Consider the following 13,152-nt stretch of genomic DNA (forward strand, 5'->3'; position numbering starts at 1 on the left):
TCTCACATCCATACATGACCACAGGAAAAACCATAGCTTTGACTAGACGGACCTTTGTTGGCAAAGTAATGTCTCTACTTTTCAATATGCTACCTATAGAAATACAATCTTACATTTGTATTGCATTACTAGGTCAAGGTCACCTTTTTTTTTTTTTTCTTGGAGAGAGGGAAAGAGAGAGAGAGAAACAGAAAAAATTCTATTTTAACTGTTTTACTTTCCTATCATATTCACTTGTAGTAGACATCTGTATCACTAATTCCATCTATTTCCCGATTCCATCTTGTTAAGGAGCTTTAGTTTTGTACATTTCCCTAAGTTAATAGGGGCTGGAATATTCCTTATGTTCCTTTAGTAACCTCATGAGCTATTTCTCTGGTAAAGAATTCCTCCAGGTCTCTATGAGCTGAGGTGGAGCTGTCAACTTTAATACCTCATGCACTCCACTCCAGTACTCTTGCCTGGAAAATCCCATGGACGGGGAAGCCTGGTGGGCTGCACTCCATGGGGTCTCGAAGAGTCAGACACGACTGAGCGACTTCACTTTCACTTTTCACTTTCATGCATTGGAGAAGGAAATGGCAACCCACTCTAGTGTTCTTGCCTGGAGAATCCCAGGGACGGTGGAGCCTGGTGGGCTGCCATCTATGGGGTCACACAGAGTTGGACACGACTGATGTGACTTAGCAGCAGCAGCGGTATCCAAACTCAGGTGTGGGCACACATCTAGTGTTGGCAAAACTGAGTCCTCTCTCCCCTTGCTGAAGAGTTTGAGGATAGGTAAAGGACCTGAGATTTGCCAATACTTAGACAAGGCAGATCGATTCCTTTTGACTTCTTTCTTATGAAGATAGAAACGGGAACTTCCAGTAGCTGTCTTTTCCATCACATGGATAAAGCTCATCTAAGAATAAAATCCACCCATAAAAAGAAGAACATCAAAGATACAGAGAAAAAAGGCGAATCTTGATGAGTCATCTGAGACTCTGGATCTGGCAATGCCTGAAGCTGTATTTGTCTTTGAACAGTCCATTTGTTCACCAGTATATTCCATCCCTCACTTAAGCTAGTGATTCACTCCAGTTGAGTCTCTCAAAATTGAGAACACTAATTTAGGTTGCCATTGATTAAAAATAAGCAGATAATTAATAAATTGCTGCTGATTCTTAGAATCCTGTGAGAATGAACTATAGAAAGTTTAAATCTCTACAATATGGAGTGTGTAGTGGTCTTAGAACCACCTCTTAAGATGAATCCAGGCCTTAAGCATATGATATAAAAGTCGATATGGCAGTGACTTCAAATGACCAGTTAAGTGTGAATTAAGATTAAAAGTTAAGAAGGCTTCAGTATAATGGGTGAGTTTTTAAATTATCTTAAAAGCACAATTTATGTTCATCTCATAATCAAATCAAAACAGAAAAACAATGATGCAAAGTCTATGGGATTCAACAAAAGCAGTAATAAGAGAGAAGTTTATAGCAATACCATCTATTGCAGAAACATGAAAAATCTTAAATGAACACCCTAACCTTACAATGAAAGGAACAAGAAAAAGAAGAATAAATCCCACAGTTAGTAGAAGGAAAGAAATACTAAAAAACAGAGAAGAAATAAAATAAATGAAATAAAGACTAAAAATGGAAAGATCAGTAGAACTAAGACCTGGTTCTCTGAAAATATAAAATCATTAAGAAAATGATTTAGCCAAAATCATTAAGAAAAAAAAGAAAACAAAAGTAGACCAAAATAAATAACAAATGAAAGGGAAGTTGCAACTAACACTACTAATACAAAGAATCATGAGATTACTACAAACAATTATACCCCAATACACTGGACACTCTAGAAGAAGTGGACAAATTTCTAGAAATGTTACAATCTCTTAAGACTGAACTAGGAATAGAAAATATGTACAGGCCAATCACCAGTAATGACACAAAATAAGTAATAAAACACTCCCAGCTAACATAAGTCTAGGACCAGAGAGCTTTCCAAGGTGAACTATTTTAAACGTTTAAAGAAGACTTAATGCCCACCCTTCTCAAACTATTCCAAAAAACTGCAGAAGAAACACTCTGAAATAATTCTCTAAGGCTAGTTTCACACTGCTACCAGACCAGACAAAGAAACCACAAAGAAAGAAAATTACAAGCCAATGACACCAATGAACACAGATGCAAAGTTCCTCAACAAAATATTAGCAAATCGAATTCAGAAATACATTAAAAGCATCAGAAACATTAATCAAATGAGATTTATCCTGAGGATACAAGGATGGTTAAGTATCAGTAAATCAATCAATGAGATATACTGAATCTGCCTGCAGTGTGGGAGACCTGGGTTCGATTCCTGAGTTGGGAAGTTCCCCTGGAGGACAGCATGGCAACCCACTCCAGTATTCTTGCCTGGAGAATCCCCATGGACAGAGGAGCCTGGTGGGCTTCAGTCCATGGGGTTGCAAAGAGTCAAATATGACTGAGTGACTAAGCATAGCACAGCACAGCACTGTGAGATAGATAAGTATTGTTTTTAAGTCACTAAATGTGTGGTGGTTTGTGACACAGCAACAGGAAATAAATATAAACAGCTAGTGTAAAGATCTTCAAACATTTGAGGGAAACATGAATGCATGGAGAGAAGTGAAAAATATATAGATAAATAGAATGTCTAGAGCTGAAAAATACATTATTTGTAATTCACTGCATGTGTATAACAGCAGTTATACACTGCAAAAGATAAGAAAGATGAACTTGAACACTGTTCAAGATAGACCACATATTGTTCTATAAACAAGTCTCAATACACTTAAAATGATTGAACTCATTCTCATAACAATGGCATTAACTAGAAAATCAGTATCAAAATGATATCTAGAAAATACTTTAATATTTGATATTTAAACAACACATTTAAAATGAAATTTAACTCACATTTTTAAAAATCCAGATAAATTAGAATATATTTTTAAATGATTGATGACAAAAAAGCCTGTCAAAATCTGTTTACCATAGCTAAGGCAGGTCTTAGGGAGAGATTTATAGCTTAAAGCCTGATAGTAGAAAAGAAAACATATATTTAATTCAATCTTCTAAACTTCATTAGATAATAGAAAACTAAAATAAATTAGATATAATTAAAAAGAAAGAATAAAGAGTATAAATCAGAAACAGAAAAGAGCAAAAAGAGAGAAACCAGTAATACCAAAAGTTGCTCTTTGTAAAGACCAGTAAACTGAATATTTCTAAGCTGGATAGATTAAGAAAAAAGAAAGAAGAGAGAATCAACCAATGTAAATAGAAAAGGCATCACTCTAGTTCTTAGACTCATGAAAAAAAAATGTAAGGAAATTTCATGAAAATTTTTATATCAAAAAATGATGTGAAATGGGGAATTGAAAGATGTAACTCACCAAGATTGACTCAAAAAGTAAGAAAAAATCTAAAAGCTTTATGTTTGTTAAATTTCCTTTACAGTGGAAAACCTTCCCATGTCTGGGACTGGTGGTCTAAATGGGGATTAACTGGAAATGGGCATGATAGATGTTATTAGGGAAATAAAAATATTCTAAAACAGATATAGTAATATACTAATGTTTGTATAATTCAGTAGTTACTAGAAATGACTACATTTTACCCTTGAAATCAGTAGATTTTATAAATAAAATGTATCTCAACAAAGCTGTTTGAATAAGATAAACAAAATAAAGTAACATATAAAAAACACTTCTTGCAAAAATTCTAGGTTCAGGTGGCTTCCCCTGATGAATTTGATCAGCAATTTAAGGACAAATGTCAATCTCACATAGACTTTCAAAAAATAGAGAAGGAGGAATTAGAAATGAAGAAAATTGCACAAAACATATATTTCATAAGGAACTTGTGCACAAGAAGATTGTATAATACACACAGATACAGAACATAGAAGTTCACTAAAGAAAATACGCAGAAGGCAGTAGGCACATAAAAGATGTTCAACTCCATTCGTTTTTAGAGATAAGCAAATTAAAGCCACAATGAGATCCCACTACCTATTAGAAAGGTTAAAATTAAAAAGACTGATCGTTTTGAGTATTGGAAAGGACAGAGCAGAACTAGCACTTTCACACACTGTCAGAATGCAAAATGGCACAGCAACTTCAGATAAGGTGTTCTCAGCCTCTTAAAAAGGCAAACACGGTCATCATTCAGCCCCACATTTCCACTTCTGCCCAAGGAAATGACAGTGTATGTCCACACTATTTCTGTATAAATGTTTATAGTCATGTTATTCAAAATAACTCTAAAATGAAAAAAAAAAAAAAAAAACAAATTTCCATCAAAACGTTAACTACAAGTGGTATGCCCATACAATGGAAGGCTACTCAACCATAAAAAGGAACAAACTAATATTTTTAACAGACATATCTCAAAAATGTTAAAGCAAGTAAAAGAAGAAAGACAAAAGGGAGTGTCTGCAATATGAAACATTTTATATGAAATTCTAGAAAAGTCAAAATTAATATGCACTGATAGCGGATCGGCCTGGGTCTGAGAACACGGGGTGGACTGAGTCAACAGGAGTATAAAATACCTTTGCAGGGCGATGGAAGTGTTATACATCTTTATTTGTGGTGGTTTTTCATATAGAAAGTTTTATGCTTAGTTTGTATGATTATAAACTCACAAATCTATATATTTAATAAGTATATACTTTGTTTATCTAAATTATACCTCAATAAAGTGTATATAAAAGGTTAAAATACCATTATCTAGGCAAATTTTTCAACTCATCCATTTTTGTCATCTATAAACTGAAGAATTGTGTTTTGGTTTTTTTTGCTCTCTGACTTTTAACATTTCTCTTAGTATGAACTATGTGCCATGGTTTTTATAATTATTAATAAAATATAAACTTGCATGTTTCCTCATGAACTTTTATACTTATATTTACATTGCTTCTTGCAAAACATTTCCCTACAAATCTAACAATGATTAATATTATAACTAACACTTTAAAAAGGAATTCATTGCTTCTTGCAAAACATTTCCCTACAAATCTAACAGTGATTAATATTATAACTAACACTTTAAAAAGGAATTCATAAAAATTCATTAGAAATCTCTTTCAAATCTTATAACATCTTATTCAGGATGTTAAGACCATACCTGTCTCGCTCCTACTTCATGTCTGCTCTTAGAAATCTTTGAATATAAAATGCCATTTGATTCTCTTGCTTTGCATTCTTACTTTTTGGAAGATGGTATCCCATGATTTTATCCACAATAGTATTCTCTAAGTCAACTCTGTCACATCATGTCAGACTTTTTCACATCTTTTCACACTTAGCTGTCATAAAGGCAGCTGTTGGTTCCTTGTGATTTTTTGGCAACTCTTCCTTTCTTAGATTTGTTCAACCTTGTGTTCTTACTTATGGGTCAAAGTTTCAAGTCCATGGGATGGTAAAGTCTGCATTACCTAGTTAATCCAGTCAGGAAAGATATGTGGAGAGATAGCCAATCAAAAAAATTAATCTGGTAGAGTCAAGCATAGTCAACAATCTGGTAATTTATTTCCAGAGCAGCTCTAAATTGTATATGACTGCTAGAGTTGGGGCACTTTTCACTCAGTGGTAACTGAAAGGATTCTTTAGGGACTCTATGAAATCAAAAGATTAAATTAAGACAAAACAACTTTAGACAGCTGATGGAAATGTTCTACATCTTGATAGGGATAGTGGTTACATGGTTAAATATATCTGTCAAGAGTCATGAATTCACACACAAAATGTGTGCATGTTCTCCATGAAAAGGTTAATAACTGCTTTACAAAAGTAACTTTACAATGGAGAAACAGGTCAAACACTACCTCAGCCAGGTGATCAAGGTTAATATCAACACTGATAGGCCATATTAATAGTATATACCTTTGATGTTGTATGATAAATTTGGGACTTGACTTCTGTGATCTCTTCCCCCAAACCTATAACCCCATTCTAATTGTGAGGAAAATATCAGAGAAATCCCAATTGAGAGACATTCTAGAAAACACCTGGCCAGTCCTTCTCAAAGGAGTCCATGTCATCAAAAACAAGGAAAGCCTGAGAAACTGTCACAGTTATGAGAAACCTAAGGAGACATGATAAGTAAACACAATGAGATACCCAACTTGATACCCTGGGTGGGATCATGTAACAGAAAAAAATACACCCAGTAAAAACTAAAGAAACATGAATAAAGCATGAACTGTAGTTAATAATAATGGATTAATGTCATTTATTGTGACAAATTAATACGAAATGCTGATAATAAGGGACAATGAATGTGGGGATTTCATAACTCTCTTTACTATCTTTGCAACTTCTCTGTAAACCTGAAGCTCTTCTCTTAAAATAAAAAGTTATTAAAATCATTTTGAATGAAAGACAAGTATATAAAAATACATAGGAATTAAAACATATCCGTGAAGAAGGCAGTGTTGTTGTGATCATATAATTTATTGTCAAAATCTGAACATGTTTTAAAGTAGAAGAGGATGCTGTTAATAATTGTATCAGTACAAGAGGCATAAACTGAGATGTATGGTCCCCCTAAGTATACAAAGTTGTATTAAACATCCAAGTTCTCTTTTCACACTTCCTGCATTTCAATCCAATCTGCCACTTGCTAGTTGAGTAAATTATTTCACCTCACTGAGCATTATTTGCAATTTGAGAAAGAGAGTAATATTTACCTTATAAAATTTGGGAGAATTAAAAGAAATGATCAAATTAAAGAGCTTACTTAGCAAATGCCTGGCACATAATCAGTACTCAATAAATGGTAGATGACATTTGAGTATATTTGGACATCAGTGAATTTTGCTAAGGCATGCCTGCGTAATTATACCAAATCCTTTCTACTAATGTATCCTCTTTTTTTTTTTTCCATCGTAACTGAATAGTGGTCACACAAATATTTACTCTGTAATAGTTAGCTCAGATGTGCTTTGACAACTTCAGGGTCCCACCCAGGACGTGTTAGGAGACTGAATGACATTCACAGTCATAATGATGAAGATTACCATCATCACTATCATCATTATCTTTTCCTTTAAGAAACTCTCACTTCTCCTTATCTTGGTGGGTCTGTCAGTATCATGGCTCCAGCACCCAGCTGCTCAAGCAGTACATGGACAAAGCTGAGGCACGTTTTCTAAGATACAGAGATTGCTCCAGAAATGGTCTAAGACCAAAGCAGAGTCAATCAATGTCATGTGGGGGAAGGAGGTAAATTTACCTTTGGAATCATGACTTCTAATGACATTAATGTAGATCTGCTAATGGTCTTTGCAACAACATGAAAAGACATTCCCTGAAGATAAAGCCAACTCAGAAGCAAACACAATTAAGAGATAAAGAGGAAGACAGAGTTCAGAGGCCATGGTTTGGACTCTTGAGTCCAGCTGTGCCTGAATGCCTCCCTCAGGCAATTTTTTTCCTGCGTAAGCTAATTTGATGGAGAAGACAATGGCACCCCACTCCAGTACTCTTGCCTGGACAATCCCATGGATGGAGGAGCCTGGTAGGCTACAGTCCATGGGGTCGCTAAGAGTCGGACATGATTGAAGCGACTTAGCAGCAGCAGCAAGTTAGTTTGAACTGTCTGTTCCGTCACTTAGAGTGAAGAAGCTATAAGTAATAGAGTGAATTTTCGCTTACATTCTACACTTGCCTACAATATAATAGCTTTCATACTGTTCACGGTTTCGGGAATTGTTTATCATTTTCCCCAGTAGAATGACATCTTAAATAAAGACTGAGGTTCAGAGACTTGGTGTTTAGCAGGTTAGAATCCTCCCTTCTTGGTTGATAATTTGCCAATGCTGGCTGAATAAATAAATTATATAGTTTTTACACAGTTGAGCTGAATTATTGGCCCTTCATCATTAGAATTTGCAAGCAGTAGGTGAAGAGAAGGACACAGCCTCTAGTTTGATTCTGGACATTTTCCTCCTCCATTATCATCTCTGTTTCAATTTGTTACGAGGTCATTTTTCACTGATGCCTTATTTGTCCTTGAGGAACAGGTCTTGCAAGATAGCACATACCTACTCTATTTGTTTATTATTCTTGCTTTAAAGTTCAGGGGGCTTTCCTTGTTGTTCTGTATTAGTCTTTCATCTGTATAGCTGTCACTTTATTTCCCTGAGTTTATGATTCCTTGCCCAAATTTCCCCAGTGGGAATATTCTCCATACTTAGTAGATCTCTTTCAGTTGTAAGTGATGGAATCCTAACACAAACTAGATGAAGCAAAAACAATGTTGCTGGATGTTAACAGGAAACCTGAGGTTTAGATGTGGCTGGATCCAGGTGTTTAAAGAAGTCTTGAGGCTCTTTATCTTTCAGGGTCTGTTTGCCTTTGTATCTTTCTCTTGGTGACTTAATTCTCTCCTGTTGTAGCCAGGCTCTTTGCATTGGAAGGCAAGAAAATCAGTGTCCCAGCTACTTTACTACATCATTACAGGTCAAAACCCTAAGGAAACAGATATCTCTGTGCCAATGACCAAAGAACAAATATAAAAACTAAAAGAGTAATCTTGTTGGGCAGAACTTAGTCATGCTTTATACCAGGAAGTAAGCAGTCACTATTGTTGAGAGACTCTACAGAACTATTTGGGTCACAGAGGAACAATTCCACACTGGGATTAATAGTTGCTCACTAAATACAAAGTAAAAGAAAACAACCAAGAAATAATTCCCTTTTATAGTAACTAAGGGAAGCTGATTTACAGCTGTCCTTGGTGTTTGGTGGGGCTTCCCTGGTGGCTCAGATGTTGAAGAATCTGTCTGAAATGTGGAAGATCTGGTTCAATCCCTGGGTCAGGAAGATCCCCTAGAGAAGGAAATGGCAACACACTCCAGTATCCTTGCCTGGAGAATTCCATGGAAAGAGGGGTCTGGTGGTCTACAGTCCATAGAGTTGCAAAAAGTTGGATACAACTGAGCGACTAACACTTTAACACTTGGTTTTTGGTAGTAAAGGAGTAGGTTAAGAACAGAAGCTATATAGAATGCTATAGATCACTTCTCAAGATAACCCTTTCTTCATGACTTTTTCCATCTTCCATTCTAAGACACATCCAGGCATTGAAGTGGCAAGCTTAAAAACACCATTACCGGTGGCCCAGTGGTTAAGACTTCAAGCTCCCAATGCAGGAGGCCCAGGTCTGGTTTCCTGGTCAGGGAACTAGATCTCATATGCCACAACTAAGAGTTTGCATGCCTCAACTGAAAGATCCTACATGCTGCAACTAACACCCTGCACAGCCACATAAAATAAATAAATGTTGAAAAAAATCACCATCACCACGCTTTCCTTTAGAGTTTGACTACCTTGTCCAGACATCAAAGAAAAACATGTAACTCTTCTGCTTATTACTTATAGGGTCACATAAATTAAAAAAAAAAGTTAACAAGAACTGTGTTCTATTAATTAGAATATTAAATATTTTTGACTCATCATACTCACTAACCATACAGTCAACTCTCATGTAGCCCACTTCATCTCCTTGCATTAAGGTTTGATTCCCACACCCACCTCACTTCTTAACAGCCATGATTGTTTCCCTTAGAATTTCTAAAATACCTCAATGTACTGCTTAAAATCTTGCAACAAATGTCTACACACAATAACTAACAGTAAGATTATCTGCAGCCTGGTGTCTCAGCTCTGATCCGGACTGTACACTATCTAGAGCAATGGTTCTCAACCAGGGGTAATATTGCTCCCTGGTGGAGATGTGGCATTGTCTAAGACGTTTCTGATTATCATGACAGAGTAAAAGACTGTCGTGTCTTCTTGAATCTGGAGGATTGAGGCCAAAGATGTTGCTAAACATTCTACAATACATAGAACAGCAAACAACAAAACAAATGTGTCAGTCCAAAATTTTAGTGCTGAGGTTGAGAAACCCTGATCTAGCTGAACAGATTTCAGAGAAAATTTTATTTCCTTACTTAAATTTTTTATCATGTCCAACATGCAGAATATAAACAGGTAAAGAAATACTTACTTGAGGGAAAAAATACAGTAGCAAGAGTAATTATTGATGATTGTAATTTTCTTTATAGCTCTTTTCTTTCATCCTTTCTATTTTTTCAAGCCATCATGTCCTATCATGGAATTTCAGTTGGGTTCTTAGATCTGTAATAGAACAGAAAAGTGAAATAAAAATCAGAAAGCATTAAAATACAAGAAACCATAATCCTGGTTCTTATTATATCTTTTAGTAGAGTCATGACTTGGGAGAATCATTTAATCCCTTAGAAACATTTTTTCTGACTTTTCAATATGAAATATTTATATTAAATTATTATTTTAAAATAAAATGTTCATCTACTAAAGAGTAACACAATGTAAAAAGAAACCCAAAAAAATAAAAAAATAAAAAAAAGAAAGAAAGAAACCCAAAGAAACGCTATGAGGGGAGAAAACGGAGAAACCAGAAACTCTACTATTTTAGCTTACCTTCTTGCTCCACAATGATACTGAAAGTGGGATTCTTCTAGATTTATTTTACTAATTACAGAAATCAATGAATTATATTTTCCTTTCCAGATCCAGTGTTTAATTACTAAATAAATCAAGCTTTATCTGTCATATTAATATTTTATAATATTTTGTTCTCTATTAAGAATTAAAGTTTGACCTAATAAAATAACCAAATATATCCTCTTAGAAACCATCAGGTAGTGACATTTCTGAGATAAACAGAGAGGAATCTTGGCTGCTGCTACTGCTAAGTTGCTTCAGTCGTGTCCGACTCTGTGTGACCCCATAGATGGCAGCCCACCAGGCTCCCCCGTCCCTGGGATTCTCCAGGTAAGAACACTGGAGTGGGTTGCCATTTCCTTCTCCAATGCATGCATGCAATCCAAGTTGCTTCAGTCCTGGCCGACTCTGTGCAATCCTATGGGCAGTAGCCCACCAGGCTCCTCTGACCACGGGATTCTCTAGGCAAGAACATTGGAGTGGGTTGCCGTTTCCCTCTCCAGGGAATCTTGGAGTGTTATTCTAATACTGAAAATCTCAAGAAAAATGACCATCTAGTGCAGGTGACATTTTACATGAGGGTGCCATTTTGTTTCTGCCAAATTATGTGAAAAGGTGGCTTATTCAAGACTTGCCTAAAAGGGACAGTTCCAAAATGCCAAGCCATAGAGCAAACCATGTTCCAGAAACAGGGACGAGTGATGGAAGATTACTCCCTATAGCATTCGCTTGATATAAGAAAAAAAAAAAAAATGTCTCACAGAAAAATACTTCTGAATTGAAAAGAAAATTTAAATTATGAAACAAAATTTTCTTTGTTAACCAGTGGATTCCCCTAAGTATGTTTATGCCAAAACTTTCAAATAAGATTTTAGAGTACCAGAAAATGAGCAGGAATATAGGACCAGTAGAAGTACCTACTATGAATTTGTTCATCTCTTCTAGTTTGTTCATAGTTGTTTCTTATATTCCTTTCCATTTGTGTGGCATCAGTTGTAATGTGCCCTCTTTCATTTATAATTTTATTTATTTGAATCCTCTTTTTTTCTTGATCAGTCTAGCTAAAGATCTGTGTACTTTTTATCTTTTCAAAAAATTCAGCTTTCTGAGATCTTGTGTATTTTCCTGTGAGCCTCTCATTAATTCATTTTTGCTCTGATCTTTATTTCTTTCCTCCCAGTAACTTTAGTTATAGTTTGTTCTTCTTTTTCTAGTTCCTTTAGGTATAAAATTAGTTGTTTACTTCAGATCTTTCTTTTTTCTTCATGTAGATGTTTATTACTAAAATCTTCCCTCTTAGAACTGCTTTAGATATATTCCATAAATGTTAGTATATTGTATTTTCATTTTTGTCTCAAGAAATGTTTTCATTTTGACCCACTGGTTGTTCATTAGCATGCTGTTTAATCTCCACATATTTGTTAAATTTTTTTCAGTTTTCTTCTTGGTAAACTAGGAAAAGCTACGGAACTGGGAAAATGTCTATTTTTATGCAATTGCGGGTCCAAAAAGGCATTTGATATGACTTCAATCTTTTTTTTTTTTTCAAAGAAGACAGTCAAACAGATACATGAAAAGGTCCTCAACATCTCTAATCACTGGAAAAAATGCAAAACCACAATGAGACACCATCTCCTACCTGTCAGAATGGCTACTATCAAAAAGGAACAAGTGTTGGCAAGCATGTAGACAAAAGGAACTCTCCTGCACCATTGGTGGGAATGTAAATTGGTGCAGACACTATTGAAAATTAAGTGGGTTCCTCAAAACCTTAAAAACAGAACTACTATGTGATCCAGCACTATCTTTTCTGGGTATACATGCAAAAGGAATGAAAACAGGATCTTGGAGAAGTGTCTGCAGTTTCATATTCATTGAAGCATTATTCACAACAGTTAAAATAGGGAAACAACTTAAGTATCCCTCAACAGATGAATGGATACCGATGATGTGAGGTGTGTGCATATATGTGTACAGTATGGTGATTTTAGCTAATAACACAGGTTAATATACTTGAAATTTCTTAGACCTTAAATATTCTCACCACAAAAAGTAAAGGCAGTATGTGACGTGATGGAGGTGTCAGCTAGTACTATGGTAGTAAACATTTTGCAATATATAAATCTATCAAATCAACACACTTAAACTTTATGTCAATTATACCTTAATAAAGCTGGGGAATTATTTTAATTTCCTGCTCTTTCCTTCCCTTCTTTATTTTTCTATTAATGTTAAATAGAACACTATTGGTTATTTCTTTTTATTCCAAAAGAAAACCTCCCAAGTGATTAATATAGAATATTAATACCAAAACTGTTCTTTTTTTTTCTTTTATTAAAGAAAATAGATGACCAAGTATACCCTCTTGTGAATATTCTCCATTCACATTTACCAAATAAATTTTCTGAAATCCTGCAGCAAAATTAACTTTTTAAATGTTCTCATGATATCTCACAACTGAGCTCTCCCCCAAACTTCTCCTTTATATTTTTCAAGTAATAGCAATTAAAACCTGTAAAGCTAGCAGAACGCATTCTGGAATATTGTGGACTTCTGTTTATTTATTTATCTCTTTTCCTCCTTTTCCCTTCTTTTCAAAATTCTTTGCAGTCTTCAGTGTGGCTCATAATATGTTACTC

The sequence above is a fragment of the Bison bison genome, unplaced genomic scaffold (genome assembly GCF_000754665.1).
Source record: "Bison bison bison isolate TAMUID 2011002044 unplaced genomic scaffold, Bison_UMD1.0 scf7180017864492, whole genome shotgun sequence".
In the NCBI taxonomy this organism is placed as follows: domain Eukaryota; kingdom Metazoa; phylum Chordata; class Mammalia; order Artiodactyla; family Bovidae; genus Bison; species Bison bison.